This window comes from Pteropus medius, unplaced genomic scaffold (genome assembly GCF_902729225.1).
Source record: "Pteropus medius unplaced genomic scaffold, Ma_sr-lr_union100, whole genome shotgun sequence".
NCBI classification, from domain to species: domain Eukaryota; kingdom Metazoa; phylum Chordata; class Mammalia; order Chiroptera; family Pteropodidae; genus Pteropus; species Pteropus medius.
In genome coordinates this window covers 8,741,108-8,763,640 of record NW_024356249.1, presented here as the reverse complement: position 1 = coordinate 8,763,640, position 22,533 = coordinate 8,741,108, and the positions used below count along the sequence as shown (strand labels likewise).

The window sequence follows — 22,533 nt, the reverse complement described above, 5'->3', positions numbered from 1 at the left end:
AAAAAAAAAAAAAGCGGGGAGGAACGCACCACAGCGAGGACAAGCAACTCCAACAGGCAAAGCTAAAAGCATGCAACGTGATCACTGTTTACCAGCCACACCTAATTTTAATTTGGTTTCTCAATCCCTGTGTAATTAAGACAGCCAAGAGAGAACAGCATCAGGAGAAAGGGGGAAAAAAAAAAAGACATTTCACAAATGCTTAGACCTTCGGTGCGCGTGACCAGAAAAGTAATTTTAAGATTCGAGTGAACCAATCTGAAGCTGGTTAGAGCATTAACCCTTCAAGGCAAAGAGAGTTATTCTCATTTGTCCCCAAATTTTAAATATGGAAATCATCTTCCCCACTGAGCACCGAGACACCGAAGCCACAGCCTCTGAGTGGCATCCCCAGGGTTTGGGAGAAGAACTTCTTCAGATTTGCCTGTGACGGGTGCAGAAAAACGCTTATTGATAAGGCCCTGTCACGTTAACGGATGGTCGCATGGCTTTCACACCGAAGCACCCTTTGAAAACTGGCCAAGAAGGGCGAAAATACGACCTTTCGTATTTCTCACGGCATTAATGGAATCCGAACATTTACATCAGAGAAGAGTAGAATTTCTTGACAACTGGGCAAAACGAGTATGAGTTTTTATCTCACCTTAAAGAGTATACAGTGGTGCCACAGATCATTTTTTCTGAAGGGACTAGTAGACATTTTGGTAAGAGCTTTCAAAAGGCCTGTCTTTTATTTTAGGGTTGCTCCTGTGCTTCCACGTTGGGTAGGAATGGTGGGGAGCTCAGGAAGGAAGGAGGAAAACACCAGAGCTTCCACTTACTGGGAACCGAAGAATAAAACCAAATAAAATGAATGCATACCCATGTTTGTTACACAGCACTTTGAAGCCCTTAATTTTTAAGATGGTAACACTTTGCCATTTATACCCCAACTCTTCTATTTCCCATTTGCAAATACTCAAGATAAATATGACGCATATACGTAAAAAGTAAAACCATCTGTTTTATACGCCACAAGGAAATTTTCGCTAATGCAATATGTTTTCATAATCTTTACCAAACTCATATTTTTAAAAGACAAGCACGGAAACCATTTGCATGACGTGAATAGAATCTTCAAACCGAGGATGAGTAAAATAGCATCGATAACTGGTGTGAAGAATTTCATTCCAACCAACCATTCTGCGCAGCAGTCATCCCTCTGCCCTCACTCCCAAGACCTTACGAACCTCCCTCAACGGAGAAAAGGACATTCTGTAGAATGTCAAAAGGACAGGAACCCTGTACAGAGAGAGCGGTGTTAAATAACGATGACTAAAAACAATTCTCTCGATACTGAGTTTGGTGAAAGAAAAAGTGAGGGTCACTACTCAAATATTAGAACATCCCATTTCCTCGCTTGCTGAATTGGAAACTTCTTTCTCTCGCTGCGTCATGTTCATACACGGGCTTGAAGCTTCCAGAGCTTTGTGCAGTTAGTTCCCTTTCAGACCCTGCTTTACGGGAAAGTTCTTCTTCGAGTGCTGGGTGGCCGATGCAGAGGTTTTGAAAAGAGAAAGGAGAAGCTGAGCAAGGGAATAAAGATCACAGAACACGTGCCTGGAGGCGGGGAGTGGACAGAGACCATCAACCCAATGGGCGTGGTCATGGCCGTGGCCAAGAAGCGGCTGCCCTTCAGGAATTCTTCTTAATTTAGGGGCTAAGAGGGGCAACTCCTAAGGTAGGGTATTGAGAATGTGATTAAACTATGAAGACTATTCAGATTTTACTGTAATTTGCTATGCTGTGGACATCATTCAAGGCCAAGTTCACAGAATCGGCGTTTGCTTTCCAGAACTCTGGGGCCGCGCGGTCCCCACCTCCACTGCAACAAAATAAAAACCCCGCCACAAATGTTCCTCATGTTTGTTTACTCAAAGTTTTCTTTCAAACGGTCAAAAGGAGTGTGCTCTTCAGAGGCACTTTTATAGACGGGAGCGGGAGTGGCCTTGACACAAGAAGACCATGGGAAGTCAGAAGGCCTTGTGTTCGAATTATGACTCTTCCTCTGGCTACACTTTGCTCTGGTGAACATCGCTCAACCTTGTTAAGCCAGTTTAATCGACAGTGATAACAGCAAACTGACCTGCAGGGCAGCTGAGGCACCACCAAGCGCCATACATATACCTGCCTATTTAATTCTCGCAGCAAACTTACAAGCTAAATTCTACTACTATCCCATCCTACAGATAAGGAAACTGAGCCTCTGGGAGTTTAAGGATTCGACCAAGGTCACACCATGAGTAGATGATGGAGCCAAGAGACAAACCGGGGACCCTAACTTTGACTATTCAGCTCCGGAGCCTTCCAACAGCACGTCCGTGTCATATTAGGCTGAGGTGCACGTTTAGCAAAACGGTACACAGAATTGAGAGAAAATTAATGGAAAGTAAGTACAGGTCACTCTAACGTGTTAGTTTGTTCTCTGGGAACAGCTTCACGCCCTGGGCACACTGCTTCTTTGCAAATCTGTGATGCTGAGATGTAGAGGTATTTAGAGATCTTGTTTTCAGTCAGTGGGGTTAATTAAGTGCAGCTCACGGTCACTCTAGAGTTAAATTTGAACCTCCATCCTACAGCTCCCAGCACAACGCCTAACCACTGCCTCACAGCCCTGTGGCCACTGCCAATGCACCCCAAACTGCGAAACGCTTCTCAGGCATTTTAATCTGACTGTCGGACACCCACTCATTCACGTGACACATGAATGTGTAATATTAGTCCTCAGAAATGAGTGACTGTTACACATTCTTCTTCCCACTACAAGTTCCTCCAACTTTAAGAAAACAGAAAGATGAGGGAAAAAAAGTCTTTTCTTCCATTACTTTTTTTTTTTAAGTCAGGGAACAACAAAGCTCCTATTAAAGTTCTGCACATGATAAACGTAACTGAAGTTCTATGCAATTCGTTTATTCTTTGAACTTGCTTGTATGAAAACTCTTTGACATTAAACATCTTGTCTTTCCTGGGTGCTTTTTATTTTCGTTCGTTCATTTCTTTTCATTAAAGAATAGCTGACACCCACGTGCTGACTGAACATGGCTATAGGAATAACTAGAACTTGGGGGTAAATGATGTGGCCATTTTACTGTTCAAGGAAAAAGTAAGCTCCTATTTAGGGTCTTCAAGCTTTTCATGCTATTTATTCTATAAAGTTTGGCCTTATTATTTTTGCTTAGAATTTTTTTAGTGGTTCCATTATCATGTTGGGTCACACCAAAACACCCGAAAATATCTCTTCCCATAACAAAGACATTTGTTGACAAGAAAAATTCAGAAGAGAAAGAAATAAGACCATATCCTGGTTTTATTTCCACGGAAGAGAACAGAGATTCTGGGAAATTTATGTACATTAAATTTATAAGCCGGCTCTTTTTTTACCCCCAAAGATTTATTTAGTGTGAAAAATTACTTCCTGTACTATAATCATAAAATCAAATGTTATTTACTCCTGTCATAACCATTCACATACTTCCTGTCATAAAAACTTAAACTCGACTGAAATATTAAATAAAATATGCAGAAAACTCCAGGTATATATTATTTTAACTTCATAATCTAATCTAAGAAAGAGACGAACCATCTCTTCTTATAAAAACCAGTTAATTATGCTTTAGCATCTTAGGCGACTAACCCCACTAGTGGCCAAAAGAATGAACTTTAAAGGGTAAAAATAGGTTGCTTTATATTTACTAAGCTCAATCGATAGCTTTGTGGTGGCTTTAAGGATGCCTCCCAGGGGTACTGTGTGTGTGCTTCGCTGCAACGTACTTACAGAGCTCATGGCCAAGGGTAAGAATCATGAAGATTCAAAAACTTACATAAGGGAGATGTGTACGTTTTCAATGCACGTGCACACGTTTCTGTAGTGCCTGCCTTCTCCTAAAAGAAAACAAGCTTCTGAATTCCTAGGCTTCCATGTGCCTAGTGGGAAAAGCAGAGCCAATGTACACATGTGATGATAGATGAAAGTGTGTATGAACAGATTTGTTTACAAAATAGGGCCCAGCAAAGTCTGTCTCTTGGTGCCACAGCAGGATCCATCCAATAAAACAAACACACAAGCACAGAAGAATCTATGGGAATAGCTCTTCTTTCTGATAAAGGTAAAACAGTTTGTGATTATAACTGGGTAGTAAGTTACCAAGTAACAACATGGCTCAGTCTTGAATTCGGGACTTGAATCTGGGAGTCTGCCGCAAAGTCCAGTTTAAAGCACATACATGCGCGTGCACATGCTTATGTACATTACAGTGGTTTCAATGCTCCTTCTTTGGCACAAGAGTCTCAAAATTTCTTTCTTTGGCTCTGGCATCTTCTCCTACCATTATTCACATCTCCATCAGGACAGGGCAATTGTTTAAACTCATTAGGAAACAAGAAAACCAACGCATTCTACTTATAAGTTTAATTAACTGTACGGCCATTCGACCAAGCTTGAAAGTCTAGACTCTTGACTCCCTTTCTCACGGAGCAGAGCTGGGTCAATTGTCACCAAGTCTAAACGGCACTGTTTTCAGTTGACTGCTGCCTTTGTCCTTACCCTCTGATTCCTGCTTCCAATAAACATGCCGGACCTTTATCACTTTGTTCCCAGACGACTATGACAACCTTTTTAACTGGTTCACTTGCCAAGGAGCAACTGTGTGGTGGAAAAACACAGTTAAGAATAGGAAGATTGGGTTCTGCGTTCGGCTCTGCCAGATACAAACCACATAATCCTGAGAAATTTAGATAATTCTCTCGGGTCTCAGCTGTTTTCATCTGTAGCATGAAAAAAACAGCTACCAAGTCATATCACCTACTCTGCGACGTATGCAGTCATCAAATACAATCTTCTAAAATTTGGTTTCCTCAGGTCGCTGCATACCTTAAAAATTTTCAGTGACTCTGCTAAAATTTAAGTTCTTGGGGCTGAATTAAATGTGAAAGTCTCATCTAAAACGGAAGGCGTCACGCAAATGCAACAGCAACCTTAATAGAGATCATTTCTCGAGCTGCACGCTCTATGTCTTATCCAGGAGTTTTATATGCCTGGGCTCTAACCCCCATGATCACTCTACAACTTGGTTTTATTACTCTACACTACAGATAAAGAATATGAGGTTCTGTGAATAACTCACCCAAGGTTTTATTACCTAGGTAAGTGCCAGGAATGGCACACAAATCTGCATGTGGTTGATTATAAAGCCCACCCAAGCCATACTGAGTGCTTTAAATGTAACACGATATGGGGAGTCCTAATTGCTTGAGTGATCGTTCTATGAGTCCCTGTAGTTTGTAGGCTGCATAAGAAAGCATGAGACATATCATAATGTAAAAACACTGAAAAATAAAATGATCGCTTAATGTCCAGCCCACAATAACATCAACATCTATTCCCACGCACTTTCTTGGTTGGTTTGCATCATGGAATATAAATGCAAATACAATGTACTTCACCTGTTATGTGAAACTGTAGGGTTTACATGGATAATAGTGACCGCGGAGAACTGCCTGAGTCACGCACACTGTCACCGACAAGTAAGGATCAGAGAGAGTTTGAACAGTTAACAAATGAGGAAGAAAAAGTCAACAGAGATGATTTTACATGAGAGGTAGACTCTTCGAGAGAACGGTTTGTATACCGAAAGGTTAAGAGAGGCCTTTGGCAAAAATCTGAATGCTTATACAAAAAAAATCACCCTCTTTATGATTCTACCGCAGAAGTCAACATGCAATCTTTGTTCTAAGAAATAACATATTGTTGCATCATATCCCAAATTTGTTATAGAATGTAAAACAATCTTAGATTCAACTTTTTTAACTCTTCCCAATAGCAGTCCCAATAAAATCTTTTTTAAAAAACGTGACTGTTTGTTTTAAATGTCTGATTCAGTTTTAAGTCGATTCTCTTAAAACGGTTTTCTAGAACGGCTGTCTTCAGATACTATGGACCCCCAGAGATGGCAGTAATGTCAAAACGAAGAATAAAAGGATAACTGATATGCAAGTAGCAGTCGACAACCACAAAAGACTAATTCTCCAGTCCACAGACAGCAAGTAAGGTCCTGTTTTCCTCTTATTTCAAGATTCTCAGGCTTACCTAGTCCAAAGCACCCATGAAGAAGCCACACGCATCAGCTCCATGCCCCGTTCCCACCACTGCATTTATGGTGCAGAGATAAGGCAATCATATGGCATCAAGCCAGCCCTTGGGCAAGTCAGCTTGTCTTGGCCAAACCAGGAAACTTTCAGTATAAATTCTAACTTTACAAGATTCATTCCATCCAGTCTATCTTTATCCAGTTACCTCAAGATCTCTATGATTTTTCTCCAGAAGACAAGAGTTTATAATCTGGAAGAATTCTGTCTTATAATAATTCACTTTAAAAAGGCCCCACTGTATCAAGATCCTTCCTGACATAAAATGTATATAGACATTTGTGTATAAAATCAAATGGTTTGGGTTTCTGTATATCCCTCGATCAAAGGTTCAGAGAAGGGGTATTTTGAGAAAAGATTTAATAGAATCTGTAACATAAAACTTCGAATGCGTATTGACTTAACCAAGACAACTCTAGAATACAACGTGTGGTTGTTGTGCTGCTTCTGGTGACTTTCATGTCCATCTCCAACAATCTAATAAAATGATGCAGTCATCCATGCCAGAACGAAACCCAAGAAGGCGTGCCCTCAGGAGACTGAGTCTCAAGTCCGTAAATGCTGAGGCATTCACCGTAAGTTATCGGAACATTCAGTGAGCTTTCAGCCTTGCAAGACTTGTTTTCCGTATGGATCTTGGCTTGTTCCCAATAGACAGCGGTTCTGTGACACTGTAAACTAGCTCCTCGCCTTTGAAAAGCAAAAGGTGTCACTCTTTATTCAGAAAAATCCAGAGCCTGTGATCTACACATTATTGTTGAGATTCTTTTTCATATGCATGAAAAAGATCGTCACGCTCAGTAATGCTCAGTGCAAAATTACTATTTAAGTATCTACAAGAGCCTTTCTGGATTCAGGAATCAGAAATGGGAATGGGGTGAGCAGAGGTGAGATGAGAAGGAAGAGGTGGCAATTCAGCGGTTTTAAATGTCTGACTATGATTCCAAAAGATTTTTAACACAGCACTGGTTTTCCAGAAAGGGGTTTGTAGCACTGACCCCGAAGGCAGCATAATGATGTGGCTGCAGCGTATATTAATGAGGGCCACTGATAATGACATTCTCTCTTCGTAGACTCTTAAATAGAAGCTGAATATGCAAAAGCGGATGATGTCGGGCGACGCTGTCGATTCATTTACAGTCCTCGGAGGGGTGGGGGACGCTGGCTTTGGAGAGCATTCAGCGAGGAGCATTCGGTTTCCTCCATTTATCCAGGTCACCCAGGCATGGAATGCTCAGCTCTGCCAGACGTGGAGCGTTTTGGGGATGCCTGAGAAACAACGGCCCGTCCGGGCTACTGATGCGAAGAGAGGCCGTGGTTTCCTTTTTCCCTGCTTTGAATGGCAGCCTTGACGTCACAACAGATAGGAACCACTGGAAGGACAAACAACAAGGCGCGAGCCAAGAGCACCCTGTTCTGTTGCGGAGCTCTTGTAATCTCATTCTGGTATCTTCTGTGGCTGCAGAGTGTCAGTATGAGCAGAGGTGAATGACTGGGGTTTAAAAATAAAGGCAGTCTCTGGGCTGGTAAAGCAGACCTTTGACTGGTGCCAATCACTGTCTTCAAGAATCCCGGATAAACTACAGGCTCCTGAATTAAACTTGTTTCTCACATGACAGACTTCCCAGGGAATGCTAACAGTGATTTTGCTGATGGCTCAGACATCTGTGCCTTCCCTGAAGAGCTAAACTTCCTGTATTTCAGGGCACATTTCCCGTGAGAAGGGCCAGCACCTAAGTCTTGGGAAAGGCAAGGTGCTCCTGAAAGCTGGCTGATAGTTTTTTCAAGGGACCTGCCTTATTTTCTAGGATAAAAACATCCTTTTAGGGATTTTATAATTTAAATTCAAGCAATTAAACATGCGCATTAGCATCCAACTGCAGGTGTTTCAACAAATGACTGAAGAATGTTCAGATGCTGGCAGGCTTAACTCCCCACTATCTAAAATGAGTTGTACATAAGTCACCAGAGCAGTTTGAAAAGCATGATCTTTCATGTTTCAACCTTACATCAAAAGTACGAATTATATTTAGCTACGTGAGTGTCAGATCAGTTATTTCCATTATAAACGCAATGCTAACTACAGACACACCGAGCGACCTGCGGACAGGATCTGAAGGCATCGCTCACCACCCTCACGGACCAGAGAACAGCTTTCTGTTGCTCCATGCTTGCTCTGAGTTCAGTCCTCTGCCCTTGGGGGCACTAACAACGTTCACCAAACCCAAGCCCTGGCCTGAACCCATAGTGCTCGGGGTCCTTTGGGACAGCTGAAGCTGGAAGACCAGAGGCTGTAGGGTCATCTCTGAGGGCGTGTGTGTGTATGTGCGTGTGCGTGTGTGTTGGAGGTGTGTGGCCAGGACACAACACAGTGCAATGGAAACACTTTTTTCCGTGACGCCTGTCCTCATAGTTCGGTCCCAATCTTGTTTCGAGAGAATAACCTGCTATGAAGATTCACTCGCTTCCAAAGATTAAAAAAAAAAAGGATAAATTCTGATCCAAAAAGTCTCCTTTAAAAGCCCTACAACAGAATACACCCACCCCTTCTGCCTTCAGGCTGTCCCAAACAGCCCATGTCCTCTACGGTATCTGAGGCCTGTTTTGGAATCTGGTCTTTGGACTCAAATGATCTTACCTGGGTAGATAACTCTGTGTCTTGTTCCTGCTGTTTACAAAACCCAAGTATGTTCCATGACGGCACAAGGAAGAAGATACAGTAGGAATGTTTTTTTTGCTACACTTTTTTTTCACATGGCAACTGTAACTCCAGAGGTGAAACTTATTCTAGCCCTACCCTTGTTTTTATTTTACAAGAGCTTTTTTATAGTTTAAGAACTATAATTAAATTTCCTCTGAACTGAATTATTAAACTTAAGTTTTCAAAAAGAGAATGATGGTATTTCTCCAACTGTTAAGTTTCCAAAAAGGAAGATACCTTGTTTTTATTCTAATGTAAGGGATGAGAGAAGTAGAAATTTTTTTTCTATCTGTATCTTGATTAGAATTTTTTAATGTTCAAATTCCTGGTTATAAACTACTGTCAACAATCAGTCATTCATTAAGCAACTATTGAAGAGGAGATATTTAAAAGAGCAAAAATAAAACACGATGTGATTAAAACCCTATGCACGTCTTCACTTCAAGGCAAACACTGTGCCCATCTGGGTATTTTAGAAGGTGCCAAATATCATTGGGATCTAGGATTTAATTCATGTCATAAAGAAATCACTGTATTTAATCTATTCACAAAAAGACCTAGAACCTCATGGAAATGATGATAACGGACGGTGACGTGAACTACTCACATTAAAATTATTTTAAAATTATTTAAACACGGGATCAATCACAAATACGAACAAACTTTCAGTGATCTAGTGTTTTAATAAGGTAATTTTAAAGATAATTTCCAGCTCTCATCGGTTTCTGCTTTAATTTTTTCTACTGTTTAAAAACCCTGGCTGCTTTCAGAAAGGCCAAAGAAGATACGAGATTTGTCCCCAGGGGACTCGAACACAGATCTTGAGAACTGAGACACCGTTACCTGAACTGACGGCATTGTGCTTACTTGATTTAGTGGCGAGGGCTGCGAAGCACTGAGGTCCACAGCCCTTGTTTCAAGTGACAGGAAATAGGAAATTGCATGCAGAGGAACCCAAGTTTAGAAGATATGTCTGAGCTGGCCAACTCGCCATCCAGGGTGGCCGCCTTCAGCAGGGATGGTGGCTTTCCCGTGCTCTCTCGTCCACTGAGTCTCGCATAAACAGCAGACCTGATTCCTGTTTTTGGGCTGAGGACACCGATGAGACTTTTCCATAAATTTTCTTTAGGCACAGACAGCTAAACAGAGAAATGAGCTCTCCCTTTCCCAGCTCCTCTTCTTAAAATGATAGAGAATCTGCCTGTCTTGGCTCTAACCTTAGTTATAAAAAAATAAATAAATAAAAGATTTTCTCCTCTGCTTCATCACAACTCAACCAACCGTCATCATCTAATCTTACAATGCACATGCGAGCAATTGGTTCTCACAATCATCCTGTCAGGAAAATCCTTCCTCCATCCCTCCTTTCCTTTTTTCCTTCCTTCATTCCTTCCGTCCTTCCTTCCTTCCTACCTACCTTCCTTACCTACTAGTGGTATGAGCTTGTTTTCAAGCTCATACCACTAACCTCCAAGAGTCATTCCGTACTGGACAGCTTTAAAAAAAACAAAAACAAATTCTTTACGCTTCTAAATCCACCCCCTGTCGTTATCCTTAGTTTCCGAATATGTACACAGAGTTAACAGGCACCCGGGTTAACTGAGATTCTACTACGTGTGTTCTCTTCCTTCATAGCGCACCCTCCCCTACAGCGGCCCCTGCACGCTCGTCTGCTGCCTGTTTCTCCTACTAGCCAAACTACCGGCAAACTCCATGAAGGAAGGATTAATGTCCGCGTTATCCTTGAATAAACACTGTGGCTGGATGGAAGGAGGGAAGGGGAGTGGAGGGAAGGGAAAAGAGAAGTAGTAAGAGGAGGGAGGGAAGGAGAGAAGGAAAGGAAAGAAATGTGGTGACAGCAACGACATGGTGTTAGCTGTAGGGAACTTTGATAGTTTCATGAGGTTTTTCATTCATAGAACTTAAAACCCTTTGTAACCGTTATCTCAAAAATCTCACAATAACCCCAAGTGATTCTTTCAACATTAAATGAAAATGATTATGACACAGGGGCAGAGAAATGTGCAGTAATTCACTCCTGGATCTTTCATGTTTCATCTGTAAAACAGCCACGATGGGGGGCAGTCCCGCTCACTGACCTTCCTAGTTATCTGCGGTAAGTACAGAGCTATGTTTCTCTAAGTAGATAATTTAAGAACTGTGATAGCGGTTTAGTAATTCTTTCCTTTCTATTCATTCAACATGTCTCAGTAACACAAAGCCCTGATTTTAACCTTGGATATATTTGTAGAAAGGAAGAACTAGTTCTCAAGAAATTCTTCTCATTTTTACCACCCACATAAACACGAAGCTGCTGGTAAAAGGACAGCTCTCGATGATGAAATCATTTACCAATACTAAGCAGGGACACTGGGGGCAGAGGGTGACCTCAGACCTGACAGCTAGGCAGGCGGGTTGCGTCACTAAGAGGATCCTCTGATCGCCCAGCTCTGGGGGGCGGGGGGGAGCGCTGAGGTGCTCTTCCTCGTGTGACATATCCTACAACGGGCCTGATCATTAATACGGGACAGGTGAGGTGTCGCCCATGCTCACTCAGCCCACAGCCACAGTGAGGTGCAGCCCAGGCCCTGCAGGCTGGGTGTGCTGCCTGGCCCAGCCACCGGCCGTGGGCCTCCCTGCTCAGTCTCTGCTGGGACACGGGCTGCCACAAAATCACGTGCACCACGGAGAAACGGTGAGCACAGAGTTCTATCAAGAGAAAGAAAGTCCAAACAGACCATTGTGGCTTTAAAGCCTCTTGTCTAGGAAGGTACTGATAAGGAACTTAACCTGCTGAGCTGAGCACAGCCCGAAGCTGGTCTGTGTTTGTCACAACTGTCTAAAGCTCTCTTGTCTAGGCAGAGATGGGCATGAACTGCCACCACCTGTGGCAGCCCCAGGAATCATGAGAATTAACAGGCAAAAGCATGCCCTTGGTCGCCTTAATACTGTGGGTCTCCTGTGACAACACTCCCTTCCGAAAAATACACGCAAACCTAGTTCCAGTGTGAACACAACCAGTCCAGCCTTGGAAATTCAGCGTTCCTATTGCTGGCACCTTTCCCTCAGTTTAAGCTTCTCAGCCAGTGTGTCCACACGTGTCATCAGCCGCTGCTCTACAATATGTCTAGCATTCTCTTGATGACCAAGTGACAAGTCGCTCCCTGTACTCTCTGTGCACAAGTAGCACGTACTTTGGATTTTCTTCTCCCTTCCCCTGGATGGCTACATCTTTTTCTTGACTGACATAGCTTGAGAAAATATGGCACACTCACGAACCCAGGAAGCCAACTGCACGGCACCCGTCACACAGCAAGAAAAGCAGAGAGGTGTCAATTCCCTATCACACCTTCCTGAAGGCAATTAGCCATGACCCGCTGGCTCTGTGGGTACGACACTGCACATTCTGGTGTCACTGGAAAGAGTGTTTCCAGGTCCAGCTGCGGTTTTCTGGGCACAGCTGAGGTCTTAACCCCTTTAGCAAGCCCCAGTGGAGATGGAACCAAGGCCAGTGATCTATGATCTAACCTTAGTGCCAATGTGAGTTCGTCAAAGGCCCCGCGGGGCAAGTCGTGTTTTCCCTGGCTGGAGCTTGACTTCCTTGCTTTAAAAAGGATTCTTAGTATTTACCGCAGTAAAATTAAGCACTTTCATATTTTTGCCAGATCCCCTGGAGAAATATGGTTTTATTAATACCAAACAAATGTGATGTTTGAAAGGCAAGGGACCCAGATTTCAGTCCCTGGCCCACTACTGACTCACTGGGTGGCTTCAGGCAAATAACTTAAATCAAGGAGACATCATTTCCAAAAGGCACAGAGTAGGTACTTGGTAGGTGGCTGGTGCCCTGTGAGGTCTGAGGCCGGGTTCAATGGTGACACTAAGTCAGCGAGACAAAGCCCTTTACTAGGGCCCACTGCCTGAAGTGCTGTTTTACAGCTAGTTTCAAGGTGGCCACACTGAAATGTGACCCTAACATTTTTGAAATCCTGAAGCTAAAGGAACTGGGTCAAACCTGTCATTTTAAGGCGGGGAAGGCAATTTCACATAGCAGCTAAGAGCACAGCTTTGAGGAGCAGATTCCGTGGATTCAAATCCTGGGTCTACCAGTTTTGAGTTTTAGTTTTTTTCATCTGTAAAATATGAATAAATAGTATCTATCTCTCACAGGTTGTTGTGAAGATTAGATGAGTTAATACATGTGAAGTAAGCACTGGGTAAACATTGGCCATTAGCTCCACGTTAACAAGGTATTAAAATCAAATATAATAACTGAGTATATATTTTTTCAGTTTACAAAGCACATTTCTATATACAGTTCTTTTGGGACCTCATGAAACTCCATGAGAGAGGCAATAACAACAATACCTAACCTTTATACGGCCTTTTAGAGTTTGCAAAAAACTTCCCCCGTATTCTTTAAAGCTCATATTCTCCTCATTTATTTCTTTTACAAGCCACACTTGAGCGAAGTGACCAGGCAGATTGGAAAAACAAAAACAAAGACAGAACTTTAAGAAATAAAAAATAATAATTAAAAAAAGTAAAAATCGCAATCGATGTGTTAAATAGCATTCTAGAAACAGCTGGAGAGATAATGCTTTAGATACCATATAAATGCTGGTATCTCCGTCTTAGACCTCTCTCCTGAATTACGGACTTGGCGTATCTATCCACCTGTCTACCAGCATCTCCACTGGAATCTTGACATCTCAAAGTCAACATGTCCAAAGCAGAACTGTTTTCTCCCCACCCCCCACCGCCAAAAACAAGATAACGGGTATTGTGACATATTCACACACAGTTGGAATATTATACCAATGTACATGAAGGAACTGTAGCTATATACCCCAACGACATGGATGAATTTTACAAACATAATATGGAGGAAAAATATAAGCTACAAAAAACAAACCCACACACACACACAAAGTGTGACATCATTTTTACATGTCTCAAATTGCCTTTAGCAACGCACATTTATCTGATAAAAAATATATATTTGTCTTAAAAATTCAAGAGAATTATAAACACATTTCAGAATCGTAAGGAAGCCAGAGAACGATAGGAACAAAATATTACAGAGAAATCCAAAAGCGTTTGTAATGTTCTAATTTCTTACACTGACTGGTGCTTTCCTGGAGCACATTTTTTTTATTGTGCTTTAGTGCTCACTTGTATGTTACATATAGTCTTTTGTACGTATCAAATAATCAACAAATTTAAAAGCCAGAAATACAACCCGTAAAAATGAATTGTGTTGAAAAAGTCAGACTTCAAACTAATAAACTAAGCAGTGAAGGAAAGTAGATCTTGCTAAAAATATGAGCAAGTTAATGTTTACTAACAAAGTTGGTTATGGAATAAAATTACTTTAACAAGGATGAATAAAACACGCACATGATACATGGATTGAGTGCCAAGGGAAAAATGACCAGGTTTACAGGTCAGAACAAATTTATTTGTAAGGGATCTTTTTTCTATTTTGCTAGGCTTAAAAACCAAGTTGACTGACTTTACTTGTTTAGTGTTATTGGTTCAGGGGGTGGACAGTCCAGGGCCGCTAAGGATGAGAACATGTCTCCCTGCCCTGTCTGATCTGGGGCCCCTTGAGGCCCAGGCTCGTCCAGGAGGAGCTCACCACCTCACCTGCTGAAGGCCCGTGATTTTAGTTATTATTCTCTTTCCTCTACAGCACTGATGGCAAACAGTTTGTTGTAGCTAGATTTAAACTATCCTTTTTCTTCCTTCTAGAACATCTAAGATATCATCTTTAAAACGAACACAGTATCAGCGTCTATTTTAGAAGGAAGGGATGAGCTCAAAGCAACACTAAACATGATGTGCCTTGTTTATTTATCTGTTCAAACAGGCATAAAACAAACAGAGGCCTGCGCGTTTTTTGTCCTTTTTCAAATAAGAGCCGGATCTATTTGAATGGCCAGGGAGGAGAAGATAGTTTGATTTAGATTTGGCATGGGTTTAGGGGAAGAACTATCTTTGTAGCTGGTCCTAAATATTATGGTAACTTGGACTGAGTTAATCTCCAGGGGAGAAGTCACCACATGTTATAACAGAAGCCATTGGACTTGGCAAGGAAGGGAATGAAAGAATTACAATTAAAGCAACACCATTTATCTATCATGGCGAAGAGGCACTGGCCAGGAATGCTGAATGTGACTGCTGCCTGTCCCCCTTCTCCGTGGCTGACCAAATAAAGCACTGCGCTTTCAAATCAGTCTTTGCTGTATTCTAAAAAATTACTATTCTTAATTTCTAATGGGTTCTTAAAGAACTTTCTCTCCCTTCTTACAAAAAAATAAACAATTCAGAAGAGACATTCAAAAAGAGGAGTGCCAGCAAAATTCTGAGTTTGAGAAGGTTGAGAGGGTACATTTTTCAAAGGCATTTCTTAATTTTATAAGCACCAATAAGACTGTGTTTTGTTTTGATGTATGCTCCAACACTCCCCCATTTAAATTCTGAAAAACTATATTCTTGCCTGCATCTGTCTTGCTATTTTGACTGGTCATTCACAAATATGAACTGTCCTACTTTGAAGCTTTCCAAAGGTAAGAGGAGGCACAGTCTGGTACAGAGCAAGCTGTTAATGAGTTTCTACTGAATGAATCTGCATTTTTGCATGGCCTTTATTTGGATATAAATTCTAAGGCTTATTACACCAACGATAATGGAGTTTCTAGTTGCCCAAGGTTTTTTTTTTTTTTTTTTTTGAGAAAAAATTTTAAAAGGTATAAACCTTGGTTCACAGAATAAGTATGTACACAGAACTGTGTATTTCATGAAACACACAAGCCCAGAGGTGACTCTTCTAGACCATGCCATCTGTTTTACAGAGGAAAAAAAGACAATTCACACCCTTTACTTTAGATCTTCAAAAATCATCACATACTTGCATGGTTAAAGGCAAGAGTATAAGGCTAAGTATTGAATACTGATTTATATTTTTGGTCAAACTCATCACAATCTGCTATTTCCCACAGGAAAAATAAGCTTATGTAATGGTGCTGAACATAATATCTAGTTTTCAGTTATGAGAAGCAAAGGAAGTGAACTTTGAGAAAAAAATTGGACAAAATATAAACAAAATTGTGGTTCACAAAGTGATTTTTTCATCTATTACCATGTATTTCATTTAAAAAGAAAGGGGATATGTTTGAGACAGGTGACAAACTAAGGTGTTTGTGTCTGGGTGTGTGTGTGTGCAGAGAGAGGAATCTGGAATAATGGAAGAAACAGAAAACTTCAGGAATGTTTCAAAAATACATAATTCGATGTTTTCTTAAAAGCACCAGTATTATTTAGATTCTGTCTTAGACCAGTGTGAGTATAAGCTATAAAAGACCAGCCCTGAATGCTAATGATGGGGACGTATGTTATATCATCTAGATTTCTTTCGGGGAAGAGACTTACTGACAGAGCCACGCAGAACCTGACTGAAGCCCAGGCTGATACACTCATCCTGTAGTCCTGTGAAGCATGAACAGAGAAAATATCCTTGAAAAGGTGCCTGGGGGCTAAATCCATATGTGTCCACGATACCCTCTCAGGTCCACGCTCACTCTCTTCCTGACTCCACAGCTAGATGGTAGTGATCACAGAGAACAGAGCGAGTCTGCAGTCACTCGACACATATGCATTAAGTACTTACTATGTGTCAGGCACTGCACTGGGCAGACACTGAAATATGGTGGTGAGCCCAGCAGAAAAAAAGATCCTGCTCTCATGGAGCTTAGTCTCGCAGGGAAGAGCGGTGGGCCCCAGAGAGACACCAGTGCAGGGACAGCAGAGTGACTGAGAGAAGTGGCCGGTGTCGTTAAGTCGATGTTTAAATCCTGTTCTGCTACTTACCTTGGAAACAATACTCAGCTCTCTCGTCATTGCTTCCTTTATATGTAAAATGGGATGATAACGTTGAGAAAACTCCATAAAGATTATTATGTTTGTAAAGCACTTAAAACCATCCCTGGCACACGAAAGGCCCAGTAGAAGGCAGTCATGCTGATTACGCCCTCCGAGAGCCAAGGGAAACACACAAAGAAGTCTGCTCTCCTCACCCCCAGAACACATCCCAAACTGCTGCACAAGGAACTGACCCACGTGACCACTTTATCACATTTTTATATGATTTTTGGCAAATGAGACAGCCACCACTGTTACTAGGCTAGATAAGAGAGTCCCATAGCCAGCCGCTCCCCCATCTTCACTTGCCCACTCTGGTGACCTTGTTCTTTATTATCATGTGAATTGCTTCACTTCTACAGTAACAAATCTTGACATTTCTCTCCCTGACCATAACCTCCTATCTTTCAGCTGCTTTTACCAATTACTTCGGATCCTGGTTGCTTAGGATAACCAAACCTGACAATCCTAACATAATCCTAAACCTCAAATCTGATACTTCCATCATGTCCCTTAGTTAAGTACCGGCCACAACCCAGCCGTCCCAGTCAGAAACTTTCATGTTAACTTTTATTCCTCTCTCGCTCTCTCTTCTTCCATATCCACCAGATCCCCAAATTCCAACACCTCTCCCATCCTTGAATAGCAACCAGAGCCTCGACCCAAACCACATGGTCCTCACCCAGATCCCTCTCTCCAATGGTCTCCGAACCGGTTTTCCTGTTTCCGGTACTTGCTTCCCCCAAATCTGTTTTTCAGCAGACAACATGGTCTTTCTAAAAACAAGTCTAATTGTGTCATCCAAGTGGTTAAAATTCATCAGTATTTCCCTACATCCTTAAGAAAATAACCAGGTTCCCTAACACCATTCCTGAGGCCTTTCCTGATTTAGCTGCTGCCTACCTGTCCAGCCTTATCTCCTTGCAGCTGGTCCCTCCATCCCAGCCACACATAATTTCCAGTTGTTGAGATCTACCGTGTTTCTCTTTTGCCCTCTGGGTCTTAGTACATTCTTTTTTTTTTTCCTTCCTAGAATATGCATTTTTTCCACTTTTTATCTTCGCACTCATCATCTGAATGTCATGTTAAGTTCTACGACTTCCTCCAGAGATGTTCCCTGTTCCCAGACTTGGTTGGGTCCCTGGGTAGGGGTCTTTATAGCAAATCTGCACTCGACCTTGCCCTACACTCAACCCACAGAATGGAGTCTCCCTCGCTAGCTGCAGTTCAGTGAAGCAAGGCTATGGCTGTCTCATTCACCGCTGTCTTCCCGCGGCCACGTAGTGCTGGTCCATAAGGACGCCTGACAAGTATTTGCTGAATGAATGAACAGATAGTTGATTCTTAAACCTTCATCTCCCATCCTCCTAAGTTTGTCCTTGAGATTCAGTTCCACATCTCCAGCCCAAATGGACGGCTTCCAGCACCTACACTGAGTATGTACGAAATGGACGGAGATCATCTTCTCTCTTCCAAACTAGTACAGGAGAAGGAACACAGGCGTGGAAGCCAGGAATGCCTGCCAGGCCCTGCCCTATATCCTACTTGCTGTACAACTTTAGACAAATCTTTCTCTGAGCCTCAGCTTTCTCATCTCTGAAATTTAAGGACAAAATTACCAACCCTACAGGATGAGGATAAGATTAAAAGAGATAAGGTATGTGAAATGCGTGGCAAATGGCACCAGGGTTCAAGAATCTGGACCATCTTCTCCCTGCCTCAGGCCCCATCCAGCCCCCATTATCCAGATAGTCCTTAAATCCCACCTCTTGAGTCTCTCTAGTTTTTTCCATTCCGATTGTCCCCCCTCATTTAGGCCCTCTTCACCTCCTTCCTGGACTATGTGACAACAGATCTAATGGGCTGCTTGGGCTCTGATTTTTTCACTGCCCAGGCCACCCTACACAGATACCAGACTGGGCTTCTTACAGAAGAGATCCTCTTGTCACGCTCTTGAGCAAAATTCTTCAACTGCTCCCCAGTGACTCAGGATCAAGTTTCAATGTTTAGTCATCTGACATTCACGGCCCTCCCGGATCTGGCCTCAACAGACCTTTGCCACCTTATCTTCTCAGTCACTTTTACACACACTGTTGCCCAGCAACGACAAATCAGTCACTGCCCATTTTGTACACCGGTATTTCCCATCCCTACTTATGCCTTTGCTCATGTTTCCTTGAATTCGGACATTCTCTCCCCAAGTTCTCATGTCCAACACTACCTTTCTTTCAATGTCTGGCTCAAATGCTCCTTAACCCATAAAACATTTCTGGATAGCCCGGCCACAGAACATCTTTCTTTTCTACAAATGTGTGGTGTGTTTATTTATCCATATTAATACATTTTTCTCTCTCTACGTTTATCCCAAGTTTATCTGTGCACAGCACCTTAGCTCCAAGCTCTTCAAGGGTAGCATCATGTCCAGGCCCATGCTGTCACGCTCGGGAGAAGCGCCTAGGAAATGCTGCTGACTGTACAGACCCACGGGGTCCTACTGAGGAGCAGAGCACCTGGGGTCTGCGGCCAGTCAGCTCAGCTTCTCATTAGCTCCTAGAACATGGCCTGGCACAGAGCAACACTCCACAAATAACCGTTAAGTGAACGTATCCACAAGGGAGACCCAGAACTCAAGTTTTCACTGTCTCCTATAAGCTATACAGCTATTCTCAGCCATAAAAACAGTATGTAATGCTTTGGTATATTTAGTATGCCAAAAGTCCTCAGTTTTAACATGGAAACAAGAATCGCTCTTTAAAAGAGTCTCCTTTAGAGAATATAGTTATTCTAACAATGTGCAAAACCTTTTTTAAACCTCACCTTTTACATAACCACAGCTTACTTTGGTTAAATATAAAAAGATGTCTATTAGAACGAATGCCTTTTCTCACAAGGCGTTCGACTGGCTAAGAATTTAAAAATTTCAGAAATAAATTCCAATCTCATTCTTAAAATAGAAGAGCTTTTCAGGGCTTTCATTTCCAAAATGCTATTATGTAAGCCACTTTATAAATAATGTATGCAAATATCTCACTTTTCCATCAAATTTTAACTCCCCGCTGGGCTCTACTAACACCACATGTACCTCCTGTTATAGCACTTGTCAGTCTGTAGTGTTACCTCTTTATATGTCATTTATCCCACTGAACCGTGTCTTCCTGAAGGGCCAAGTCTGTGACATGCTCATTTTTGAATCTGCAGTCCTCACTATTAGAATGCAGTAGGTGGCTCAGTAAACGTTTACAGGGATCTCTGACTCCAATCACTTATTTGACCATCAGGCCTAACTTCTGACCTTCCTTCTCAAAGGACAGAGAACTTCCACTACAGTGGATAATTAAAAGGGCAAGAGGCTCGTAAGGCATGGCAACCCGGAAGTTCTACATGTGTCCTTGGCAAAGATGGCGTCGCTGTGGATAAGGAAAAATTTATATTCTTCCCAGCTAACATGGTACCTTCAAGGAGGCAATATTCATTTCCATGTCTACGTGTCTCTTGCTTTGTGAATTAAAGTATTAATCGCATTACGTCAGAGTCACACTTTATAGATATGCTTCATTGAATTTATTTATTTAGTCCCCCTGAAATAAATACTGACGGGTAAAACCAAATTCGTTTAAATCACACCTGAAAATTCATTTAAATCAAAGCACCTAGTTGAATATTTTAAATTATTGCATGAAAAAGCCAAGAAAGTCCTGCCTGTTAATGAAGCACTACATTCATTCCACAATGTCAGTCTGTACCCTCCAGTGGTTGGGAAGTGAGCCATGTTTCGGGGTATCCTCCAATCACACAAAGTGACGTCGGTATCTCCGGAACCTACACACTGCTCTTCCTAGATTCAACAACATAAGCACATCTGTGTTTCCAGAAAGCTCATCGCAAGTTGATGACAAATTTGAGGGGAAAAAAAAAAAAAACTAAATAAAATTACAGACATGACTCTCGCATTTGAGCTTTCCAAACATATTGTGTGGGTTTAAGAAACAACACATTTCCATGTCACAAAGAATTCTAAAAACCTAAAAACTGGCATATTCTGGGAAGTCCTTATCTAACTGTCTGGGATGGGGTGGGGGATGGTGATGAACAGCTAAACAGAGTGTGTAAAGACTGGATCTTTTTAGATGACTGTTGATACTTTGCTTCAGTATATAAAAACTGAAAACAAAAATAACCAAAAGTTTTAGAATTTTCCAGTTTTAAAAAAGATTTTATCAAAAACAGAAAACATTATTTCATATTTTCTTAAATATGTCTAAAACCAGCATACATTTCTTCCATTTAAAGAGGTGGAAACTGAGGCAAGAAAGCTCAGTCATTTTGTTACTCTATATTTCAGAAGCAATTAGGCCATGAGCCCAAACTAACTAAATTTTCCTGTAACCTATTCTCATGAGAAAGGAGCGAAAAGGCTCACTGCTTAACTGAAGGATAAACAGTGTGAATTAGTTCAATAATTGGTCCAAGAAGCTGCAGCAGACCAACATGGACATCTGCTGACATCCTTGTCCACAGCATCCCTTGAGATGACATGTATACATCATAATTAACAGGCATCCCTGATTTTGATCAGAATAATATTCTTGTACATCTCCACTGGATGGCTATATGCTGCCATCTTCTGATTATGCCCAGTGGAGTGTGAAACTTTTTTCATGAAAAAGCAAAATCGATAAAAGTAAAACTCTCCACTTTTCCTGCCAGTAATGCCCTCTGTAACAAAAGGGGCAAAGACACCAACACAGAGATTACAATACTCTCAGACAGAATTCAGGCAGAATTCTAAATGGATCAATGCGTGTTATAAACTTTTTTTTTTTTTTTTTCCAAGTGCCTTGCATGCTTATGTTACTATTCATTCTGAGATAGACAGATCATCAATGACCTTCTGGGTCACTGACTAGGGAGAAAGCTGACTATAAAAAAGAGTGGGAGAAAAATAAAGGGGGGAGTGCTTCCTTCCACCCTGGGCCCCCTACTGCCTTGAATGAAAGAAGACAGATGGCAGCCACCTTCCCCTTTAATTAGGAGGGGCAGCTCAGAAGGAGACAGCCCTGCTCACTTGGCACCATCCTTAACAAAGCGTTTGGATGGTAATGCTCTGCTCACTCACCCTTGTTTCAAACTGCTCTCAATCTTTAATCTATAAACCAAATCTCTGTAAATTTAACTGTGAAAAATTATAGCTTTGAGAACGCTATATATAATGAAGGTACTTAAAGAGGTTTGCTGAATTAATTCACAGACATTCATTCGTATAGGGAGCCTAAAGTGTTTCAAATGAAATACCGACACCCCAAGTCCAATCATCACCACTTTGAGATGAAAATGTGAATTCTTGTGGCACAGATGCCCTCACTTAAATTCACACAGCATTCAGTACAGGACACTTAGAAATAAGACTCCTGATTCTGTTTTCCATAGCTGCTCTATTATAGTTGCACTGCCTCTTTCTACCTTCAAAGTGTCACTGTTTAAGTTGAGAAAAGTCAAGAAAACTCTACAGTAAAAAAGAGTCCATTTTATGAGGGAGGATAATTTAATCACAAAGCACACTGCGTTTCTGTTTCTTTTGTATTTTCGAAGCTACAGAACTTCGTATTAAAAATTTATCAAGCCATGCCACGTCTGTGGAGACAGGATCAGCATAAAAAACAAACAAATGGAAGGCAGGGGCCAAATGTCAGGATTAGGTTAGTGTCATAGGATCTTCTGCAGAGGCG

General features: G+C 41.7%; 1 long non-coding RNA gene across 1 annotated transcript in view; it reads right to left on the bottom strand.

Moving 5' to 3' along the window:
- Positions 1–22,533, bottom strand: part of LOC120601130 (uncharacterized) — a 184,452-nt gene that overhangs the window by 35,693 nt on the left and 126,226 nt on the right. The gene's annotated exons all lie outside the window — the stretch shown is intronic.